The sequence below is a fragment of the Ixodes scapularis genome, unplaced genomic scaffold, assembly GCF_016920785.2.
Source record: "Ixodes scapularis isolate PalLabHiFi unplaced genomic scaffold, ASM1692078v2 PGA_scaffold1__304_contigs__length_218370807, whole genome shotgun sequence".
In the NCBI taxonomy this organism is placed as follows: Eukaryota; Metazoa; Arthropoda; class Arachnida; order Ixodida; family Ixodidae; genus Ixodes; species Ixodes scapularis.
In genome coordinates, this window is record NW_024609846.1 from 196,946,929 (window position 1) to 196,967,967 (window position 21,039).

Below are 21,039 nucleotides of genomic sequence, written 5' to 3' on the forward strand. Positions count from 1 at the left end.
ACCACTGTCTCAGGCATAATTCATTATAATTAATCGTGCACAATACCGATTTTTATTAGGTTGTTCGCTTTAATGTTTTAATGTAGTTATACGCACCTTTCTGTGGAGGTGACTGCAAGTGGCGAATATCAAAGGAAAATGTTTTACACATGCTCAGTGTACTTGGACCCGCCAGTTCATCCATAAAGCAGTACACGAAATTCATGCACCGGGCACATTCAGCACCCATGGCTGCGTTACTCGAAACTGGCGATGGACGATGGTGTGAAGCCAGTAGGAGACGCGAAGCCTGGAGTCTTCGTGCCTCGCTGACGCGCCTATCCAGGCTTCCGTAGAGAGAGCTACACATTCTCCGCTTCACGTTACGATGAACCACAAGAGGTGCTACGAACAAACTCTGCCAATCTAACGTTGTGAATGTATTGTCTGACCCTCGCTACTAGCCCAGCGTGTTGCTGCATCCGTGCTTAAAGGGGCACTGACACCCCAAAGGTTGTACTCTTTTTTAATGTCTAAAACGATGCAAGTTGTAGTCATAAACACGCAAAAAAAAACGCATTGCAGAAAAAAATTTTTTTGCGCGCGCGCGCGCGCCTTTTTATTTTTGTCGTTTATATTTCCCGCGCTCACCTCCTTGCTTCTTTTGATCGGTGACGTCAAAAATCAGGAAATTTAGAAGCTTTGTAGGCGACATTTCTATAACATTTAATAACGGCAATCGTAAAACATGTTTTTTAACGCAATGACGAACGCACTACGGCCTTTCTTTTTGAAATACCAAAAATCAGATTTCGGTGTGATGTCGCTTCCTGGATTTGTGTTCTCCCTCGGAAAACTTGGCGGCGCTCCAGCAGAGGCTTATCGCCGAGTCGGGGAAGAAACCGGTTTTTGCCCACGCCGGCTCCCTTCTATCCCGCCTGCTCACCTCCTCCTCTTTTTGGGTCGCGGTAGCAACGGCGCTTTGCTTCACAGCGTGGTGCGGAGGTCCGAAAGAAAGTCGAGTCGCAGGAGACCGCAAAATTTGACTCACTGCATTGGCGCGGATCGCGCGGGAACTTCAAATTCGGCATTTGGAAATTGTTTTTTTAATTCACAAATACTGAATTCCGAAGTTTCGAATTTCGAGGGTAATGTCCCGGCATCATTTTCAATCGTTTCGGATAATAAAATAAATTACGATTTTGATGTGTCAGTGCCCCTTTAAGTTTTGAGAGGGACTTTGATGGCTCGATCACTCTCTTCTGCCAATTGTAAAGCACAAAAACAAATAAAAGAATGAAAGTGCATCTTCTCTATGTGCTCGCGTTTTGTGCTTAATTTTTTATATTTTTTAAAGAAAAGTAGGGGAATTTGGATAGATCTGCAGCGTACGCTGCTACCCAATTTCGGGAATGGGCTAGCCGAAGGTGGATAAGGAACATACCTAAATAGAAGTATTAATAACGCAGTGGGGCTTTGACAGAAATGTAGGACATAAAGGGTCTAAAGGAGGCATTGTCGACGCCTAGGGGTAGAAAGTCATGTTAAACGCCAATCGACTAAACCAAACCGTCTCGTAACAATCGAGTCTTCGTCATTGTCAGAGTAGGAATGGCTGCCGCATACATCATACCAATATAAGTATTTTTGTGCGCGTGATTGTGAACAACATAGCAAAATTCCAAGTACAGCAAAAATTAGAAAAAAAATAATGCTATTGGGTTGTTCTCATTTTTGCGATAACATTAACCCTATATTAATTTTGCTTCGATAATAAATTCAGCACACCACACTAACATTCAGGTTTTATTGGGTCTTATTGGTTGTTTCACTGAAATGTTATTGTGATTCGTTAAGGGCTTATGTGGCCCATGTCGTTTCATTTGTGAATGTTCATTGTTGCATTGGGTGCTGCAACATTACTGCCCCGAATTTCTCTTATTTCTATGGTTATGTTTGCTTTTGTTTCAAGACGCGCTTCCGCAATGAAATATAGTTCCTAAAGGAATTCGAGAGATGTTTGTGTATTGTCACGCCTATAACTTGAAAACATGCTTTTGCCTTGAAAACTCGCATGGCTTTGGGTTTTTGCAATCAATCCTTGTCCTTGTTGCCGTACACTGAGCGGAGAAGGAGTCCATCGTCCAGGGTTGTTGGTGCGAGCCTTGTTCGTTGAGAAGGGAGGATGTACTTAGGGCCAGAAAATGCCCTTTTGACGCTCACTTGGGTTGCGGGGACTGCGAGTGCCACCTCTGTCAGCTGGTCAAGCCCCAGAAAACAAAGTCTTTCCCTGGTCTAAAACTCCAGGATGTTGGCGTCCTTCTTGACAGAAGGCTCATTTTTCAAATGATTCGAGATGTTGCTCAATTTTGTTGCTTTTTTGGCGAAACTTGGTATAGAGTTCTGAGGACCTTTGTTCCTTCTCCTTAAGAATCGACTCCAGGTCGTCGTCGACTCCAGGTCATCGTCGGCAGAAAGCGTCTCCGTTTTGTCGGGGCTGCCCAGAGAGTCTGCTGGACGCGTCCTCGGCCCGTTCATCAAAGCCTTAATTTGTCCCCGTGTTTTAATCAAGTGTTGCTTTGCGCGGTTCTTCTCATCGCTCGATAATGATACATGGTACCGGGGATACAAATACAGTGCAGTCCACTTATAACGATATTATTTAATGCGGAAAATCCGATCGTTATAAGTATAACCGATTATCGTTGTATCCGGACTGACCCTGAAAACTGCCCAAAATAGTTCCCCCAAGCAGAAGGTTACTCACCAGTGTTCACTGAATCACACCATAGAAGAAGCGCCGCAATGTAACAAAGTATTATTGTAGGGTCATCAGCAAGCACGCAATGAAATGGTGTCAAACACGCGAAAAAAAATCCAATATCTCCGCTTGCTTGTGCGGCAGCTGGAGCTTGACTATCGCGGTGTGCATACAGCCTGTACAAGGCTTCCCTAAGCGTTTTCCGCTGGTCGTCAAAGCCGCTTGTTCCAGCCTTCTTCATTACGACGTCGCCCGATTTCACGATGGTCGATATCGTCGACTGAGAGTGCTCATACTTCCGGACGAGACTTCCGACCTTGAATACTTGCCGCCAATCACATAGGATTTCCTTGTTCTCCTCGAAGGAGATAGCTTTTTGCTTCGTCGAAGCCATCTTCCACGCCAGCGATGCAGGGAAGAGGAGGGCGGGGAGGGGTTACGAGGTTACGGGTATGATGACGATGATAGCGCCGAGGTTTTAAGGCCGCGCGCAGCGCCTACTCACGAAGTATTCGGTCGGGGCCGATCGGCGATGATTACGTCCGCCGATCTCGGTCGTTTCTTCGTGGAATTTCACAATTTTTATCTCATTTTCTGTTGAATTTTCGTAGTAAACACATCTACGCGATCATTTATTGCTCGTTATATCCGATATTTCGGGAAAAATGCATCGCTATATATGGTCTATTTTTACATAGAACCAATGCAAAAATTGATGCCTCTGTAATATCAATCGTTATAACTGATATATCGTTATAAGTGGACTGCACTGTACTAAATAGCTGCACAGAAGAGGTTGTTTTCAAGCAGCCACTTCTCTCCTCTTTTCATGAACGCCACCAACACAGTTGTCACGGGAAAGTCGATCTTCGATGTCTGCATTCTGCACTTCAGCCAAGTGCTGTAGAAATCACCCATCGTCAGCTGCTCTCTTTGGAGGACCTTTGCAGCTTCTTCTGCTGCGCTTAAGGAAAGCACAAATCATTCTGCATTCTGCCAGTCCTCTTCAGTGAAGTGTAACTCATCGTCAGATGACAAAACATCACTGCAGAATTCTCGCAACTCGAGAGGTCGCTTCAACATTTGAACGGTTGACATCGATCTGGTACTGCAGTCAATTATCAGTTTCTTCATATTCAGTTTCTTATGAGCGACATCACTGTCTGGCTTCTAAGTTTCTTGCATCATGAATGGCGAGCTGCAGTGTGTGGGCAGCGCATCTCGTGCCCTGCAACAATGGGCCGTCATCGTTGAGTGTAATCCCACATAAAAATAAGCTGCAGCTTCCATCTGGAAATCAAAATTCCCAGCCGCATTTTCAGCTAAATTATACAGCAGCAGCTGGAAATCCTGTTTACAGCTGGAAATGGATGCTGCTCATGCTGGAAATCAGAAATTTCAGCTTGGAGGTACATGATCAAATTTCCAGCAAGAAATTTGTCCATTTCTGGGTGGAAACAGCCTGGAATTCGGCTGGTAAAATAGATTTCCAGCTCCAGCCGTAGTCGATTTCCGGTTCCATAACACAGCCTGGACTGGAAGCATTTCTACGTGGACATGGTGCCTTCAAAACATAAAAAGACTGTGTTATGCAACACCCCGGCAGACTGCACTTTTATTTGAGTCTTCGTTTTTCGAGTCGGAAGATTCGGATTCTTCCGCAGAACATTCTTTCAGTAGTTCTACTACCTTTATCATATTTGCCACATTGTCTGTGGTAATGCTGTACACTTGCCCGACTTTTATATCGTACATAGACAGGACTTGCAGCACTTCAGATTTCAAGCACTCTGCTGTGTGTCGGTCGAATAGTTTCTTTCATGGCTAGTGTCTGAAGTACTAGCTTTCCACCTTGTACGTATTGCACATTAATTCCTAGAATGGCGTGGTCAAGGCACATTGCAATGTCCATTTTCAAGGATATTAGGCGGTCTTTCAGAGAGCGCGAGATATTATCTCTTGCTGCTTGTGTTTCCTGATTCACCTTAGCTCGTACGTTTTCAGAGTTAATGAATACGTTTTCTTGAAAGCCTTTCAGAGTTGGATCCACAATCTTCCGAAATCCGCTGTCGTCGATTAACCGAAACTGGCGACCATTCTTCGTTACCAGCCCGACGCAGCTGTCCATCAGAGTTTTTGAGGTTATCTTTACTACGATAGCTGGAACTTGTGCGAGTGCATTCCTGATGTTCGGCTGATCGCGTCTTTAGGCGGTGGTTTGACGCTGTTGTCACGACCACGTTTGCTGCTCGACGGTTTTTCCAACTCAAGTTGGGCAAACTTGTTCTTGTGATACCTTTGTATATGATGCTCCAAGTTGGCAGTGCATGATTACCGGACATCACCGCCTTGCAGTCTCCTATCTGGCGTACCACATTGTGAAAGTAACTTTTATACAGTCACTATACTTATTTTAAAGAAAGTAGGAGGAAGATCATCCAGAGATTGAACGCTAAATCAAAGCCCGAGGACACTACTTCGTCTAGCTTGCTTGGAATGTGGGGATCATATCACGCCACGTGCAAGCGCAGCTGCCCGACGAACCTGGCCTATCCTGCCGACCGGATGTGTTCCCCCTTTGCCCACGCGAGAGAATTCCCCTCGCCCGCGGTGACGGGGGAATGTGAAGAGCGGTGCAGCGGAGGGGAAGACGGTAAAGGAGGTGAGGAAGAGTTGTCCGGGAACGGGCACTTGGAAATAAAAGACCAGTTGAGTTTGGGACGCCTATGTGGTTACTTTGCCCCCTCTGCGTCCCAACAGGAACAAAGTAAGCAATGATATGTTTGCAACAGCCGCGACAAAATCACTACCAAATCTAACATATAAGACCCCAGATATTGAGGACTTTTAGCAAACCGTTACCGTGTTACACGTACTGCACTACCAGAGCTGCATATAAAGATGGATTGGTCGATGAGAGGAGCGGGTAGAGCCAGGGCGTGCACCAGACGCAGATAGAGGGCTTGACATTCTCACTTGGCCAACCAGAAGCCGAAACAGTCCCCTAGCGGTGGTAGCGAGAAACAGTTCATACAAAGCGTAAGACTTAAATGCAGTAACTCTTCATGGTTGAATATATGGTGCTCGTGATGTCTCGATTATGATCATGCAAAAATATGTAAGAAACGAATAGGCCGCACAAACTCTGTTTTGTTCAGACGGAGTCTGACCATTGGAATGGCAAGTTCCTAGCTCTCTGTGCACGTCGATCGTTCTGCTAGACTTTGACTTTGCATTACCGTGACCGACTAATCACGTGCACCATATTTTCAATCGCCAAGAGTTACTCCAACACACTTATTAATTTTGTTTCTCGCGACCACCGCCAGGGTATTATTCCCGGCCTCTGGCTGTCTGCATTCGGATTTGCGAAGACGCCCTTGGACACGCCTGGCCCCCTTTCGGCCAATGGCACCTCCTCATTTGTTTCTTACGCTTCCCAATGAATGGCCAAACTTTCTCTGTATACGGCTGTTTTGGTTTCCTGTTTTGGTTAGCTAGACATTGGTTCACTCAGCTTGGGCAAAAATAATTGTAATATTAGGCTCGACCTTGCCCTAGACGCGCGTCAATGTGGAGCGCAAGTTTGTCTGCTTCTTGCACAGGTGTGATGATCTCAGAAGGCCAAGCTCTTACTGTCTGCATGAAAAAGAAAAAAAATATTGTGTAGGTTTTAAAGCATTTAACATCGCAATATACCCACTATCCTTCAAGTCAGTGCCAATCAAAGCTCGACTTTGTTCTGACTTCACTGCAACCCCTGCGCAAGAAGCAGACTACTTGCTCTCCGCATAGACATTTTGCTGAATTACCTAAGCATCCAAGAAAAAGCGGGGACGTAGGTATACGCGATGTGCATGCTGGCTTCTGCAGCTGTAACTGTTCGAAAGCAAAAATCTAAAACAAATGGCACTACGGACGCGCTCTCCACGAATGCTCTATTGTAGTTATTTACTTGAAATATTTTATATAGAAAAGGCATGCAGCTGATGTATCTATGTTCCGAGCATTGTTTGTGATGCTTGAGTATCTTGGCGCAACGTCTACTTAGAGGTCTTGTAAAGGCTCCCTACGGGAGCCAGAGTTGCGCGTCTGTTTTTCAGGTGCCGCCGCGCCGCTATTCGCTGAGATCCGATCACGTGAGGAGCCAGATCAAGTGCCGCGCAGGAAAGCAGACGTTTCGCGGCGCGCCCCGATGTACGTTACCCTGCTTTTGAGCTCGCCGCGCACCTCGGAAGGTGCAGCGTTGCTATTCGCCGAAGTCAGTCACATGAGGAGCGGGATCAACATGCCGTGCAGGAAAGACGGCGCTACGGGGATGAATGCGCAACTCTGGCTCTCGTAGGCAGCCTATACAGGAACTCTAGGTCTACTAGCGGCGAGATGTTTTGGTTAGGGATGCTGCAAACTTTTTTCAAACCGAAGTTTCAATGATCGAATCAAGCGGTTCGAAAGGTTAGAAAGATTTCGAATTTTCGAACTTCGTATGTCTTAAAATTCGACGGAAGTCGAATTTTCGAACTTCTTAGTTCGACGCTTTTAGAAATTTCGAACTTTGCACATTCAGAAGTGCAATGTTTTTTTAACCTTCAAACTTATTACGCTAAAAACATCGATCCTTTTCGAACTTTCAAACTTATTACGCTGTGAAATTTGATGTTTGTCGAACTTTCAAAGTTTATAGACCAAAAAATTTTATGATTTTCGAACTTTCGAATTTATTGCACTAAAAGTTCGAACCTTTTCGAACTTTCTACGGTAAAGAATTTAATAATTTTTTATCTTTCGAACTCATTTATCTAGATAATTCAAAAAGTTTCGAACTTTCGAATTCTGAAAAGTTGAAAGTTCAACGAACTTCAAACTTTTAGGGTAAAAGTTTGAGGTTTTTCAAACTTTGAAAGGCTGGCGGACAATTTCATTTGAATTCAAGAGTGTTTTTTTCTGGAATTTTTATACGCTGTGTTGCGTTCCTTGCGAAAGACAATGGCGTTTATTTCAATGTTCTGGCATGCTTAGTTTTAAAGAAATGAATTGCCGAAGGAGTGAGGAAGGACGACGGGTTTTTGACAATTGTCGTTTGTGCCATATTTGAAGCGTGCTATAGTCAAAGCTATTTGAGGTAGAGATGTTAAACTTTTTAAGAATGATTTATGTATAGCCTAGGTAAGTGTCGTTTTAAAATATGATTATTGTTTTTCAATATGAGTTTTTAAGAAATGTCCGAACATGTATTTACAGGCAATTATGCGCTAAACTTGGCAATTGTTTTTTCTAGATTGTTTGAGGTATCGCGTTTAAATTAACACCACGGACAGTACATATTATTGCCATCTGCCCAATACAAAATAGTGTATTTATTGTTTTTTTCACCTTGAGGAATAAATTAACTTGTGGGGGAAGATTGCTAATATTGTTCAAGTTCAGCATGTCATTAAAAAAAACATTTTTAATTTCTTTTTGTTTCACGTTTTTGGGACGTGTTTTTTTTTAGCCTGTACACATTTTGGTAAGAATAACTTGTTACGAAGTTCTGAGCCTCTGAATATGCAAGAATACAACACTTCCTTCGGGCTCTTGATAGATTTTTTTTTCCAGCTTTTTATCCCCGCATTTATTGTTTTTTTTTTTTTTTTTTTTTAGCCAATGGCACAGTTATTTAGGTTGAGAAGACATAGCTTTGAATTTCCGAACCACTAAGCATGTGACAAGTAGTGCCTTCCGACAACGAGTTTCCGACAATGACCATCTACGCGATCTTTTTTGCAGTGAAGAGCGACAGTAGCTATACATATGCATAAATAATTTCAGATTAAGATGAGCTAGAAAACGCCCTCTTTCCCCATAATGTTTCTTTAACAGTCCGAAATATCTGGGAGAGGGGGGGGGGTTTGGGGAGGGAAGCTCCTTGACCTCGAGTTGTGTCAGCTTCTGCGTTTTTTGCTCGCCGTTTCCTCCGTCCCGGAAAATAAACCTCCAGAACAATTACAAACTTATAACTTAGATATGCCAGTGTCATTCGGGCGTCTTTCGATCGAATTACTACCAGCGTGCTAGGGGGTGGGGAGGTAGTTTGCCAGGTCGCTTTAAGGTTTTTCTGAGCTTCAACCTCCTGCCCGCCCCTGGCCGTTTCGAACTGGATGAGTATCGTAAAACAGGGTGCTCGTGTAATCACTACTGTGTGATGCACTATAAAAATCCCCCCCCCCCATGTGGGCTGGCGGTCACAATTACTGGTTTATGGTCACACGTCACTGCACTGGCAAATATTCCAGCACATCCGGGACACTCGTTGTCTTTTTCATTTGCCTGACCAACTTCGCGCAGTCAAAATATCACACCCAAACTTTTCTAAACCTGATTTCGTGAATACCAGTGAGGCGGGAAACGTTATTTGAAACTGACTGTGGACGAACATGAAAGTCAGCCTTCAAAACATAATCTAAAAAAAAATTCAAAATTTTAATAAAAAAATTGAATTTAGCCTTAAAAGAGAATCAAAACTCGAACTTTATGATGAAAGAAATTCGAAATCTTCTAATTTTTCGAACTGTATGTCTATAAAAATTTGAAGCATTTGAATTTTTAGAATTTTATATCCAAAGAATTTCCAAATCTTTTCGAATCTCTCGAATTTCAATATAGGGAAGTTCGAAATCATCAAATTTCTCGAACCTCAAGAAAAAATATATTCAAAATATTCGAATCTGAACTTTTTAGAAACCATGAAAGCTTCAAAATTTTCTAATTCGAAACTTCATGGTGATCGAAAGTTGCAAACTTTTCGAATTCGAACCTCGGGCGGTACGAAAATATAGATATCTTTCGGTTCAAACCTCAGTTTGGTTCGAAAATATTGAAACCTTGCGAATTCGAACCTACGTAGGATGGTTCACTACATCCCTAGTTTTGATGGCTTCCTCCTATGGTTCCCTCTAATGACGTCATTACGTTGCGAGCAACAAGTTTGATGGTTTGTGTAAAGAGCATAGTGGAAGCTTGAAATAATAGCGCCATGAAACCAACACTGCCAACAGCGTCAAAATTGAAGAACTTTCATTACTTATTTTTCTTGATGAGAAATCCTTTGCTGATGTCATAGTCAGCAGTCGGCTAACCGTGTGCCGTGTACATTGTGAACAGGATAATAGCTGAAAAGAAAAGACTATGTATGACCGGTCACTATAACCACTGGAAAAATGTGTAAGGTATACACCGTTCCAAGCTGGGCTTCCTAGCTGGCGCCATTTTAACGACTGTAGCGCTGCCTACCCTCATCCGGGCATTTGGGAGAATCTGAACCCGCCCGAATGAGCGACCGCCATTACTGGACTGTTACCCTGCTCACCGAGTCACACCGATCGCAGCTGCTTCTGCCAGCACGGCTGCCGTATTCGGCGTCCTCGGCTCATCATCTTCATCCATGGAGGAAAGCACTATCCTAATTTGTATGTCAGGCATGGGGAAAAGTGCATCCTGCTTTCCTGGCATCTTTTTGTGGGTAATTTTTAGCGCGGTTCTGGGGCAGTCGTCGCTCCCAACACAAACTCGGCGTTTCGATCGCTAGCGAAATTGGGGAGCGCTAGTGAAATTGAGGATCGCTAGTGAAATTGAGGATTGAACAAAGCCAGGATGGCACGAATTACGGCATGTGGATTTGCGCTAAACTCGAGTTGTCGCAGCTTGGGGGCGCCGGGAACATTTGAACTAACTGCACCTGCGCGGTTAGTGGCTCAGACCTGCGTTGCCACTTCTGCTTTGGTTGAAATAGTAGAAACCTGAAATTTAAACATGAATCGATATATAAATACTGAGTACAAATAGCAAGTGCGACGGATTCGTTTTTTTTTTTCTGATTTGGAATCCACTGTCACAATATTGGCACATTGATGTGCCTCTCTTTAATCGTCTCGCGTGAGAATTATTTGTGCTCAAACTGTGTCGTGGTGTGTACTATTAAATCAGTAGACCAGGAGTCATGCAACTGTTTTCTTTTTTCAATGTCTAAGCTGCCCTCCGCTAACCTTTCGGCCGTAGCCCAGGCGAAGGAACGGCACGGGGTTCTCCGCAGTTCGCCAGCCGTCCAAGAAATGGTCGGAGCACACACGACTGCCCTTCGATGGCAAGAAGTCTTTCCTGTTTAAATTCGCCAGCCACCGGCGTCGTAGGTCCGGAGTAGCGGGGAACCGGTGCAGCATAAACATGCCTCACCCACATTCATCCTGTTTGACAGCATGGGTCTTGCACACTGAATCGGTGTTTCTTTTACTTTTTTTTTGTTATTTTTGCAAACAATTACAGCACAGTGCTGCCATGTCGATTCTTCTCTTGCATAGGCCATGTCACGCGTGAAAACACGTTATAATATCAAAGCGGCGCCTAATATTGTCGAAACAACTTGCCTCCGTACACTCCTCACATGCTTTTTAACAGTCCACTCCGTGGAGCAGACGAGCTTTTGAGGGAAAGGGTAAGCGGAGCGTTGACGCAGCGCTCTGGTTCGAGAGTGTTTTTCCCTTTCTGCATCGACCTACTTGGAACGGTGTATATACTGAAGTAAGGTTCTTGGTAAGTTGTAGACGGTAGTTCCTTCTCGATGGTGTGGAAGAGGATGGCTTGCGTTGGACGGTGGCGGAGGTGTAGCAGTTCGGGCCAGACAACTGTTTACGCAAATACTTCTTTGTAGCACTTTAATAAAAGAGAATTTAACATACGGGATACAGGAATACAAATATCGACAACCCGAGCCCCGGACTTGGCCGCCGTTAGAGAGCGGCTCTTTTCTCTCCAACGGTACCGAATCAAAGACCCCCTTCTTTGTCTCGCCTGTGCTCTTATCGAGAGCAGCCTGTCCCTCTTTCCCATTTTCTTGAGGGGGTGAACATTCTCATCCGGCGCTCTGAACCCAGGGCTAGACGGCGCCAGGCGTAGGAGGCGCAGACAAGTCTGGCCTTCAGACACGACAAATCACCCCTGGCACTCCGAACACCGGCTGGAGGGACAGGTGCCGACAGACGAAGCACAGCGCCCGAGACACTTCTACGAAAGCGACCGGCTCTTGTCATTGGGAAGCGACAAACGACTCTCTAAGCAAACAACCCCAAGTGGTGGCACTGGTCGACTACCAGAGAAAAACACTAAACCGCGGAGCCTCCCCAGCTGCAGGCAGCCGAGCGGGGTGCGGAACGCGCCGCGGCCTGTTCCCGATTAACGGCGGGACACACGCACCGCAAAGGGGGCTCCCCGCCCAGCGCACAGACTTCTCCCTTCCAAAGGTCGTAAACATCCCCTAGTGAACCCCACACGTCTCCCCAAAAATCATTCGCGCAGGGCCTCCAGACGAAGTAAGACAACAAATAAAAAGGTTCCCGAACCTTTCAACTGATGTGAGAAAAAATTATTGAGAAGACAACGCCGAGTAGGCTTTGCCTTCTTCATCTCCCAGAGGATGCAGACGCTGCTACTGAGCATGCACACCGCTAGCGTTGTCTGCAGTATTCCCGGGATCCTTTCTGGTCGCCATAAGCTAGCGACATGGCGGGTGTGGTTGCAGCTTTCGCTGCCTTGGCAGCTTACAGGTGAACAAAGTGCACATACACTCTTTCTCTTAAATGCAATATTTTATTTCTTCAAGGACTTTTTTAAATCTACTACACTGGCCAAATTACTCTTCGACAGCGGGTAACAATGTCGCCCTGTTCTGGCAGACTAAACTCCTACTGTATAAACAACTGACGACAAATGGTTTTGTTTGTACCATAATGTGGGCATATGAGAACTAGAAAGTAGTTTTACAGAACATTTTTGAAAACGTCACATTTGTTTTTGTTGTATTCTTGATAAGCGTATGGGAAAAGTACCATGAAAGTAATTTGTAACATAACGAGTAAAGCAATCCATTAGTTTTCAGCGAAAGTAGTTTGGAACGGTAATTCATTACATGTGAGGCTTGGTAATTTGTAATTGCAATCCATTACATTTTTCAAGTAACGGGTCTAAGTCTGATCCTTAGGCAAAGTCTGATCCTTAGGCACCCAAGTTCGTAAAAATGAGAAGTCCGCAGCTTCACCACTGAACAATTGACTATCTTCCAGTCGTCGCCCACCCCAAGAAAGGACAATAGAGTGAACCGAAATAGCGTGAACCGGAATGGGGAGCTCTCATGTTCTGCACAAAGAAAAAGAGATGGATAGGATATTGGTAAGGACCTTAGATATTGGGGATCTGGTTTGAAACTCTGTGTTCTAACTGTTCTGCTTCTGTATTCTGTTCTTTTACTGTATGATCATATCTCCCAGGTTTCACAACAAAGCCGTCTGCATGTTCTGTATTTCTGAAAACCTAAGAAGGAAGGTTCAGGGTTGTACAAATTTTATCCTTCCGAAGCTTTGTTTAAAAACTTCGCAAGTGACGTAATACAGAGAAAATGTGGCACGTCTGAGGGTTGAAAACGAGTCCGTAACGTGGTTTGTGTGTGCATGAAAAATTGCGAATAATAGGCTTTAAAATAATTGTTTTTTGTCTTCGCTATTTTGGCTATATTATTTTACGGCAACCTGCAATGCTGTTTGGTTTGGCGCCATCTAGCGACTGAAGCAAGAAATAGTGGGTATCCCTGGGAGTGGCTGCTGCATTGTTCAAACGTGAGCTATTACACTAGTGGCGCCGCTTAGCCCAGTGCCTGAAGCAAGAAATACTGGGTATCCCAGGAAGTCGTGATCACGTTACATGCCAGCACAGCGGAAGCTACAGCCCTGGCAGGCCAATGGGAATGTGACTGCGTACCACCGAAGCGCGAGTAGTATCAGGCTTTTCGCTGCGTCATGCTCCAATATGTGTACGTTACGCTCATATACGTCGCGCATTTCGAAGCCCTCGGCATGCAATATGGGGCTTACCGTTCCCCCTTTGCCAAGTTACGAGAAAGGCTACAACCGTGGGCTTCCACTCTGCCGGCTCCGCCTGCCTGTTGCCGGCTGGCAGGGTTGCCAGATAGCTCCTAGCTGATATACCAAATGGCTAGTCAATATAGCCCAAAAGTAACCAAAATCGAAATATTTGCAGAGCCCAAAAGTAGCCAAAATTTCGATATTGACTTATAAGCTGACGGCGAAAGCTCTGCTTCTGTATACGTTTATGTGAGAGATAGTATGCAAAAATAGTCTTACAATATTCAGAAAACAGTTTAATTTCAAATGATAAAACAAAAAGCTCATGTGGACACATTTGGACAGTCTCATGCTATGAACAATATTTTAGGAAGCATTGTTCCCACTCGTACTAGCTCCGTGCAGTACCTTAGAGTTGAACCAAGGGAAACATTCGTCGGAAGGATTAAAATCTTTGCAACACTGTTTCCTCCCAAAGAAAAAAAAAACAAAAAAACTTCACATGAAGGATGCTCTTCCGGGTTTCTTGAGATATCCGACAGTATACAGAGGGAAAGGAGACAATTTCGCGGATATCGGGCAAAAATTGGATATAGCCCAGAAATAGCCGCACGTAGCCACATAACCAGCGGCCAAATTTCGACGCCAAACTTATCAGTAGGCAGCTCAATTTGGCTATTAATAGCCCAATCTGGTAACCCTGCCGCCATCTGGCAACACTAGTCGTGTCACGTGACAACACAAATCGAAAAGCGCCGGACGCGGTTAGGGTTTGGGACGCCCAGTTACAAACCCGGAGTAAGATTGAGTAAATTCTGATGAGTGATTCGTATCAGTGATCCGAATCGCTACGAGACTCGCTCAATTATCCGAACCTAGTTAATTATCCAGTTTCGGGTCCGAATCTCAGTTCTGAAAAAGTTCGCCTCACCACTACTGTAAACAAACTGGTCGGGGATGCAAGGAGGTTATGTAGACACGTTCCACCAGCAAGTCCTGGGAACCTATGTTTGACAAATGTTTCGTTTCTCCTAAAAGAAACGGAAGTGACGACATCGCGTCTGATTGGTTGAGGCTCGAATGACGAAAGTTCTCTACAAAAATGTGGGCGGAGTCGGCGAACCGCCCCCACCGGAAGTGACAACACTTTGACGTATCGTTTCCTCGGTGTTTCGTCTGAAAAGGGAACGAGTCTGTCGATGGTCTCTTCGCGGTAGCGAAATTGGAAACACGGCGTCTCGGAGGCCGAGCGACAGTCTTTCTATTGTTCAACTTTTTTTTTTCCCCTCTGGAAAGGCTCCACCGGCAGCACCGCGATGCCTTTGAACTACCGGAGGAAGCTTTTCGGAGGCAGTACCGTCTCACCAAGAATGTGGTCCGTTGATTGTGCGACGAACTGCACGAGGAGCCAGAGTTGAGGCTGTGAGGTTCGTGGACGGTGATGTCTGTGGGACAGCAAGTGTTGTGCGCACTTCGCTTTTAGCCACGGGGAGCAAACTGTGCGGGAAGCTTTCAGAGCTTGGTGGCGAGCGACGAGCACATAGCGAGGTATCAGGCTACAGTCGGCATTGTTGTGCGGGCTGTGTCCCTCACTATTGTGCAGCCTCTGGGGATCCGGCGCGGATGGATAGACTTTTCCCAGACAACCGGCAAGAGGGAAGACGTCGAGAGGGGCTTCCAACGGCTCGGCAGGATACCCGGCGTCATCGGTTGCGTCGACGGGACGATGATCGCCATCGTCGGTCCATCACAGAACGACCTCACCGTCACGAAGGCGGCGTATTGGTGCCGCAAACAATTCTACGCTCTGAACGCGATGGAGGTACGTATGATCACATATATACTACGTCTCACCTTAGCATGAACTAACTAAGAAGACTGTAAGCGCGAACGGCTTGACTAGAGCACTCGCTGCACGAGCGCTCGTGCAGCCGCCGGGGCTTTATCCAAAGTAGCTAGCTCGCGCTTTTAGTTGTAGGTCAATGCCCGTTCTGAATGGGTTTGAAAAAGAGTGTAACGCTAATACGGTCTGGATATGCCATTTTAGAGAGTTATGAATTGTTAGTACTCGTTCATCCTCCGCACAAGCGTTTGTTCGACGAAGGGAGGGAGGGTTTGTTTGCTGAAAAGCTTTCGATCTCTGTTTGTTTTCATGTCGCGTTAGGCTTTTAATCATTAGTCCCTGTCCTGCATGATAAAGTTTAAACTCTCCTCTGAAGAAAAAAAACAAATTTGCCTAAACTATTACGTGGATCAATGGTAGTGGCTATTTATCATATAATTTTAATCTTTGTAACACAGGCAGCGCTCTGTCTGTGTCCTCCTTCATTCAATATTCCGTCGTTTTTTTTTTGCGCTTGTTGCAAACCACATAATTTATGGTGGTGTGTTGTTCAACATGTAAATAGTGTTTGACAGGGCTCCATGACAGTGAGTGCAATCAACTGTTTGTGGATTCAGTTGAATTAATGTCTACATATGTCTCACTATTGCAGGTGTGTAACGCCGACTGCCGGGTGGTAAGCATCGACCCACGGTATCCTGGGTCGGTGCACAACTCCTTCGCGTGGCGCTACTCGTGGCTCCGGAGTAACTTCGAGCAAGGCCGGCTGATAGACGATGGCAGGCTCCTGCTCGGTAAGCATACTCCATTTGTTGGTTCTGTACATGATGGCTCTGCACCACTTATAAGCTACAATATCACACTTATTGTTCCGAACATGGATAACTGGCATGCGCTCTGGCCATACCTGTGACACGTTTCCTTGGAAACACTCTGACGCAGCTGTCAACTACAGGGGGGAAAGGTTGCAAACAGCAGTTTTACCTGCGTAGTTGTGAACAATTTTAAAGGGATACTACAACGAACTTTCGGTGCTTATTTTTTGGTCTATACGTGTTTAAAGAGCAGTATCACATCGAACTCATCAATATCTTGTTAAAAAAGGCACTAAAAGGCATTTAAATAAATTAGGCAATTAGAAAAGAGCATTTTTTAGATGTTGCTAAAGCTGTAATGCCAGTCTAGGAACCTTGACAGGTAGGGATGATAACTGTCTTACCTAGAACTATACATGCTTTGAACCTGATGCCATCCCGACAGCTCTACGGCCAGCAGAAGAGAAAAGGGGAGGGAGGAATTCCACACTCGACGGGACTCTTTTTTGTGTGTCCCAAGATGATAGAAGATTAACCCGTCACTCAAAATTCACACAAAAGCAGCTTTGGGGTTAGTTGCGGTGGCCCGATCGCTGGCGTGCTTCGACCGCTTTGGTTGCTGGAACAGCTAGGGCATCCTGACGACGTCTGCCTCGCCGCAGCTTTGCTCATCCCGAGATAAACTACATCACAATTGCACTGGATGTGACGTGCTCTCAGCTGGCTGCTCTCCGAGCGCTTGCCAGTATGGGCTGTTTATAACGAAGAATACAGCCATCAAGCTCAAAATACAAATGTGCAATTGTCATTTACGGGTATTGTGGATCATATTCAGCCTATTTCTGAACACGACGGGTATATTTCAACTGTTGTTGAAGTATTGTTTAAAAAAAAAAAACAGCATTAATATCATACATTTCCTTCTCCGACTCTGCAGGTGACAGCGGCTATGCCTTGGAACCTTGGCTCATCACCCCTGTCCCTGGATTCCACGCGACCTCCACCGCTTGCGGCCGGTTTAATAAGGTACATTCTTCGATAAGGTTCATTGTGGAGCGCTGCATTGGGCTGTTGAAAAGCAGATTCCAGTGTCTGCAAAGACACCGGACTCTGTATTAGCATCCAACAACAGCCACCGTCATTATATCGTCTTGTGCAGTGCTCCACAATATGTGCCTTTCATCGAGGGAGGCAGAACCGGACCCTCACGAGCCAGGGTTGGAGTCTGGGCCGAGCTCGGAGGGGTCAGTGGCGGATGACGAGAGGCTAGCTCCTGCCCACCCTCGGGTCAGCCTCTCGGACAGGGGGAGGGCTCTGAGGCAGCGCCTTGTTGCCCAGTTCCGAACCCGCCACAGCCGTGCCTCCCCGGACCCCCACGCAAGCCACGATGGCAGTCGCGCCCACCAGGGGCACCACCATTGCCAAGGAGTCCGTCGCCACAATCGAGGTCCCGCCCATCAGGGACACCATCGGCGACAGGGAGCCCCTCATCGTCCTCGCCACGGTGGCACTCCCGCACACCAGGGACGCCACCGGCGACAGCGCACCCCTCGTCGTCCTCACCTCGACCGACGCCCTCGCCACCAGAGAAGCCCCCCGTGGCAGTATGTGCCTCACGTGTTGCTCCACAGTCAAGGCCGTCCATAAGCTCCACAGTGTCAACTCCAATGCCTTTCGCAGTTCATCGCACAACCACCGTGTTACCTTTACGGACATGTAGTACCGCCTCCGAAATGCTATTCGGTGCATCACGGTGATGTTGATAGAGCTTTTTTTTCAATTTGTAAGCAGGGTGCATAAAATGCCTGGAACAATAACAGAATGTATTGTGGGTTATGTAGCTAGCCAACAGGGCATCTGGCTCGCCCTTGCAGGAAACGGATAACTCAATGAGGCTACTGGTGAGACCCGTTTTGCTTCTTTTACTGCAATATATTGTTCGTATCGGGTTTGGACATCGATTCATTTTCTCTACACTTCCATTGCCCTGTTCCATTTTACAATCTATTATGGTTACCACAGGGCCAGGTGTATTACTCGATAATCGCATATTGGATTTGTGTCGGTTTGAATGTATAAAGAAGACAACAAACAGTGTCTTTGAAAGTGCTTTCTTTTTTTTTACAACAATGCCGTAACATGAAAAATAAACATGTTTGAAAGCACAGGTTGCAATACTTTCTTTAAAATTGAGCATGGACTATTAAACACCATATAAATTCTTTGTCATTATCCAGGATATATCACAGACATTATTTCACACTACACTTCACTTAATTCAGCACACTGCCATTTCGTGTGTGTTTAGTCACAAATGGAAGCATGAGAGATTCCATAGTAGAGGCATGTTGAGATTAACAATGATATAAGAAAACAAACAAACGAAAAACACAGGGGGACAGACGAAGGAAACAGGACAAAATGCACTGGTGAAAATTTAACTTCAGTTGAGAGTGCACCTTGTCCTGTTTCCCTTTGGCGCCTTTTCTGTTTGCAATGAACGAACTGGCCCAAATCTCCACTTTATTTCGATAAAAGAAAAACGGCAAACCCGGAGGCCAGTTTCAGGCGGGTGGCAAGTTGTGGCTAGAGTGCAGACCTCTTGGTTTCAAATAAAGAAAACCCGGGAGCGCCCAGGGCCGAGTCCTCGCCCACCAGCGCCAAAATACGCGAGTATGATGACGCCAGCGAGCGCACCTGGGCGCCTCCGCCCCCTGTTTGCCTGCGGGTAAAGGAAGTAATTCAATAGCTTGGTCCACACTCTGAGTAAACTACGCAAATTACCTCGCCTGTTTCGCCAGCTCCGTAGCCCGCCCCCGCGCCTTCGACACCCGCATGGCCCAGTAGCGTTTCCAACCTTCCGGCTCCTTCCTTGGAGGCCCGAGGAAGTATAGCCGGGAGGTTAGCTCGTTCCAGAGACGAACTTTGTCGTCTCTGGACAGCGCCGGGCTCAGCTCAGTTGCGCCGCGTATCAGAGAGGCCACATCCTCCCGTTTCTTGAGCAGTCATGAGCGCCAGTAATTTGAACTAGGCGCTCATCCGCGTCCCGCATGTTGTTCTAACCTTTTATGCGAGTTTACTTCATCTAATATTTTCTGGAACCGCTACAAAATCATTTGTTCATTTCAATAGAACACGTGTATTTTTTTAGTTTGACAAGTTTCTTTAAAAAAGAGCCGATGTGAAGGTCGCCGCCGCAAGGGATTGGCGATTGGCTGCCATCGCTTGACTAAAAGCAGAAAATGCCTTTCCGGTTGCCGGAGAAACGGACGCTTGCGTAGGGACTAGGTTCCAGATAGGTAACGCGGGGAAAGCGTAGGTACGGCAGGGGGACAGCGTAGCTACTTCCGCTCTTCGGTGGTTGGCTCTTGACGCCTCTCAAGTGAGTGACAGACGTCAATCTTGCCATGTCGTCACGGCGTTAAAGAGGGCGGTTTCGCGGTGCGCGCCGTTGCTTGGTTACGCTCCTCCTGCCGGTACGTCACTTCTGTTTCTAGTTTCTCGAAAGTCCAACATAGGTCCCCTGGCACCCATAGCAGTAGGAAACGCAGCGACGCGCACAGTGGTCGCGCGGTGAGGACTGCAAAAGCAGGGTTTGTCAAGGCTGCTATGGTTCAAGCCGGACAGAAGTCGCGAAAGCCAGTGGGATCGTCCCAAGGTCGGCCACTTCGACGCTGTCGCCTGGCGCCACTATGTTGACGTGGAATATTGGTAAGCAGCTAGCGACGATAGCGCGTTCATATTGGCTCTTCACTGCTGTAGACTATGTGTACAAGTTGAGCCCAAACGCTCTCCGCAACGTTCTGCAACCTCTTGCCGTTATTACGGAACGCACCGGGCCGTCAAACGATTGAAGCTTGCTTCACCTTTGCCGCGGGTTGGCCCGGTCTTGCACTGCTTCCGGGATAGGCATTGTTTCACTTCCGGGGAGGGGGGGGGGGGGGGGGAGGGAGGGGAGGGGAAGGGGAGGGGGAAGGAGAGGGGAGTGGGGCAGCCAAAGCCAAAGTGGTTTGAATTCATGGAAAGAGCATGACAGTCATAAAAAAAAGTTATACAGCAAGAATGTAAACATCCACGAGATTTGGCTAACACACCAGACAATGCAACGACATCCTTGGGATAGACCCCTTTCAAAATACCTGGCAACGGTGAAAATCCGCTAAACGAGTGCAGCAACATTGGGTGGCCGACACCATCTTGCAGGGTTGTTCCGGACGCGCGTGCGGCTGTAGGTGCTGCTCTCTTCAACGACGCTTTCTTATTTACCTCGCTCCTGCATGGCTACAAGCGGGGTTATCCGCATCACCGGTTGGGTAACCGACATCTCCCAACTTCCAGCTGTGAAAGACAACGAAGTGGAACATTTGTACGAGAGTCGATCGGAATCGGTGAGTTGCTTCGAGAGAAGTTACAATTTCCTTATGGAGGGGTTTGTCATCTCGTCGTCCGTGAAGGCAAACTATGCGAGAAAAAGGTAAGAGCACCTTCGATATTGCAAAATTCGACAGGCTTTGATTCGCATAGGTGTTTGCTGAGAAAAGCAACCGGCCAGCGACCGTCGAACAGATATCGCTGAGGTTCTCGCCGATCTTTGGCTGTGCGTATTTTGTACCACGAAAAAAATATTTTTACGGGGGCAGGCAGGCCGAACACAGACGTTCACTTTCTTTGTTGCTGCCTCAAATAACTACACTGCGCTACGCTAGCCGTACTGACTAACAGTGTACTACTACTAGCGATTGCAAAATGTAA

General features: G+C 46.3%; 2 pseudogenes; one reads left to right on the plus strand and one right to left on the minus strand.

Moving 5' to 3' along the window:
- Positions 1–1,772: 1,772 nt before the first annotated feature.
- LOC120849903 lies at positions 1,773–4,868 on the minus strand (annotated as a pseudogene).
- Positions 4,869–17,340: 12,472 nt separating this feature from the next.
- Positions 17,341–17,850, plus strand: LOC120849913 (annotated as a pseudogene).
- Positions 17,851–21,039: the final 3,189 nt, after the last annotated feature.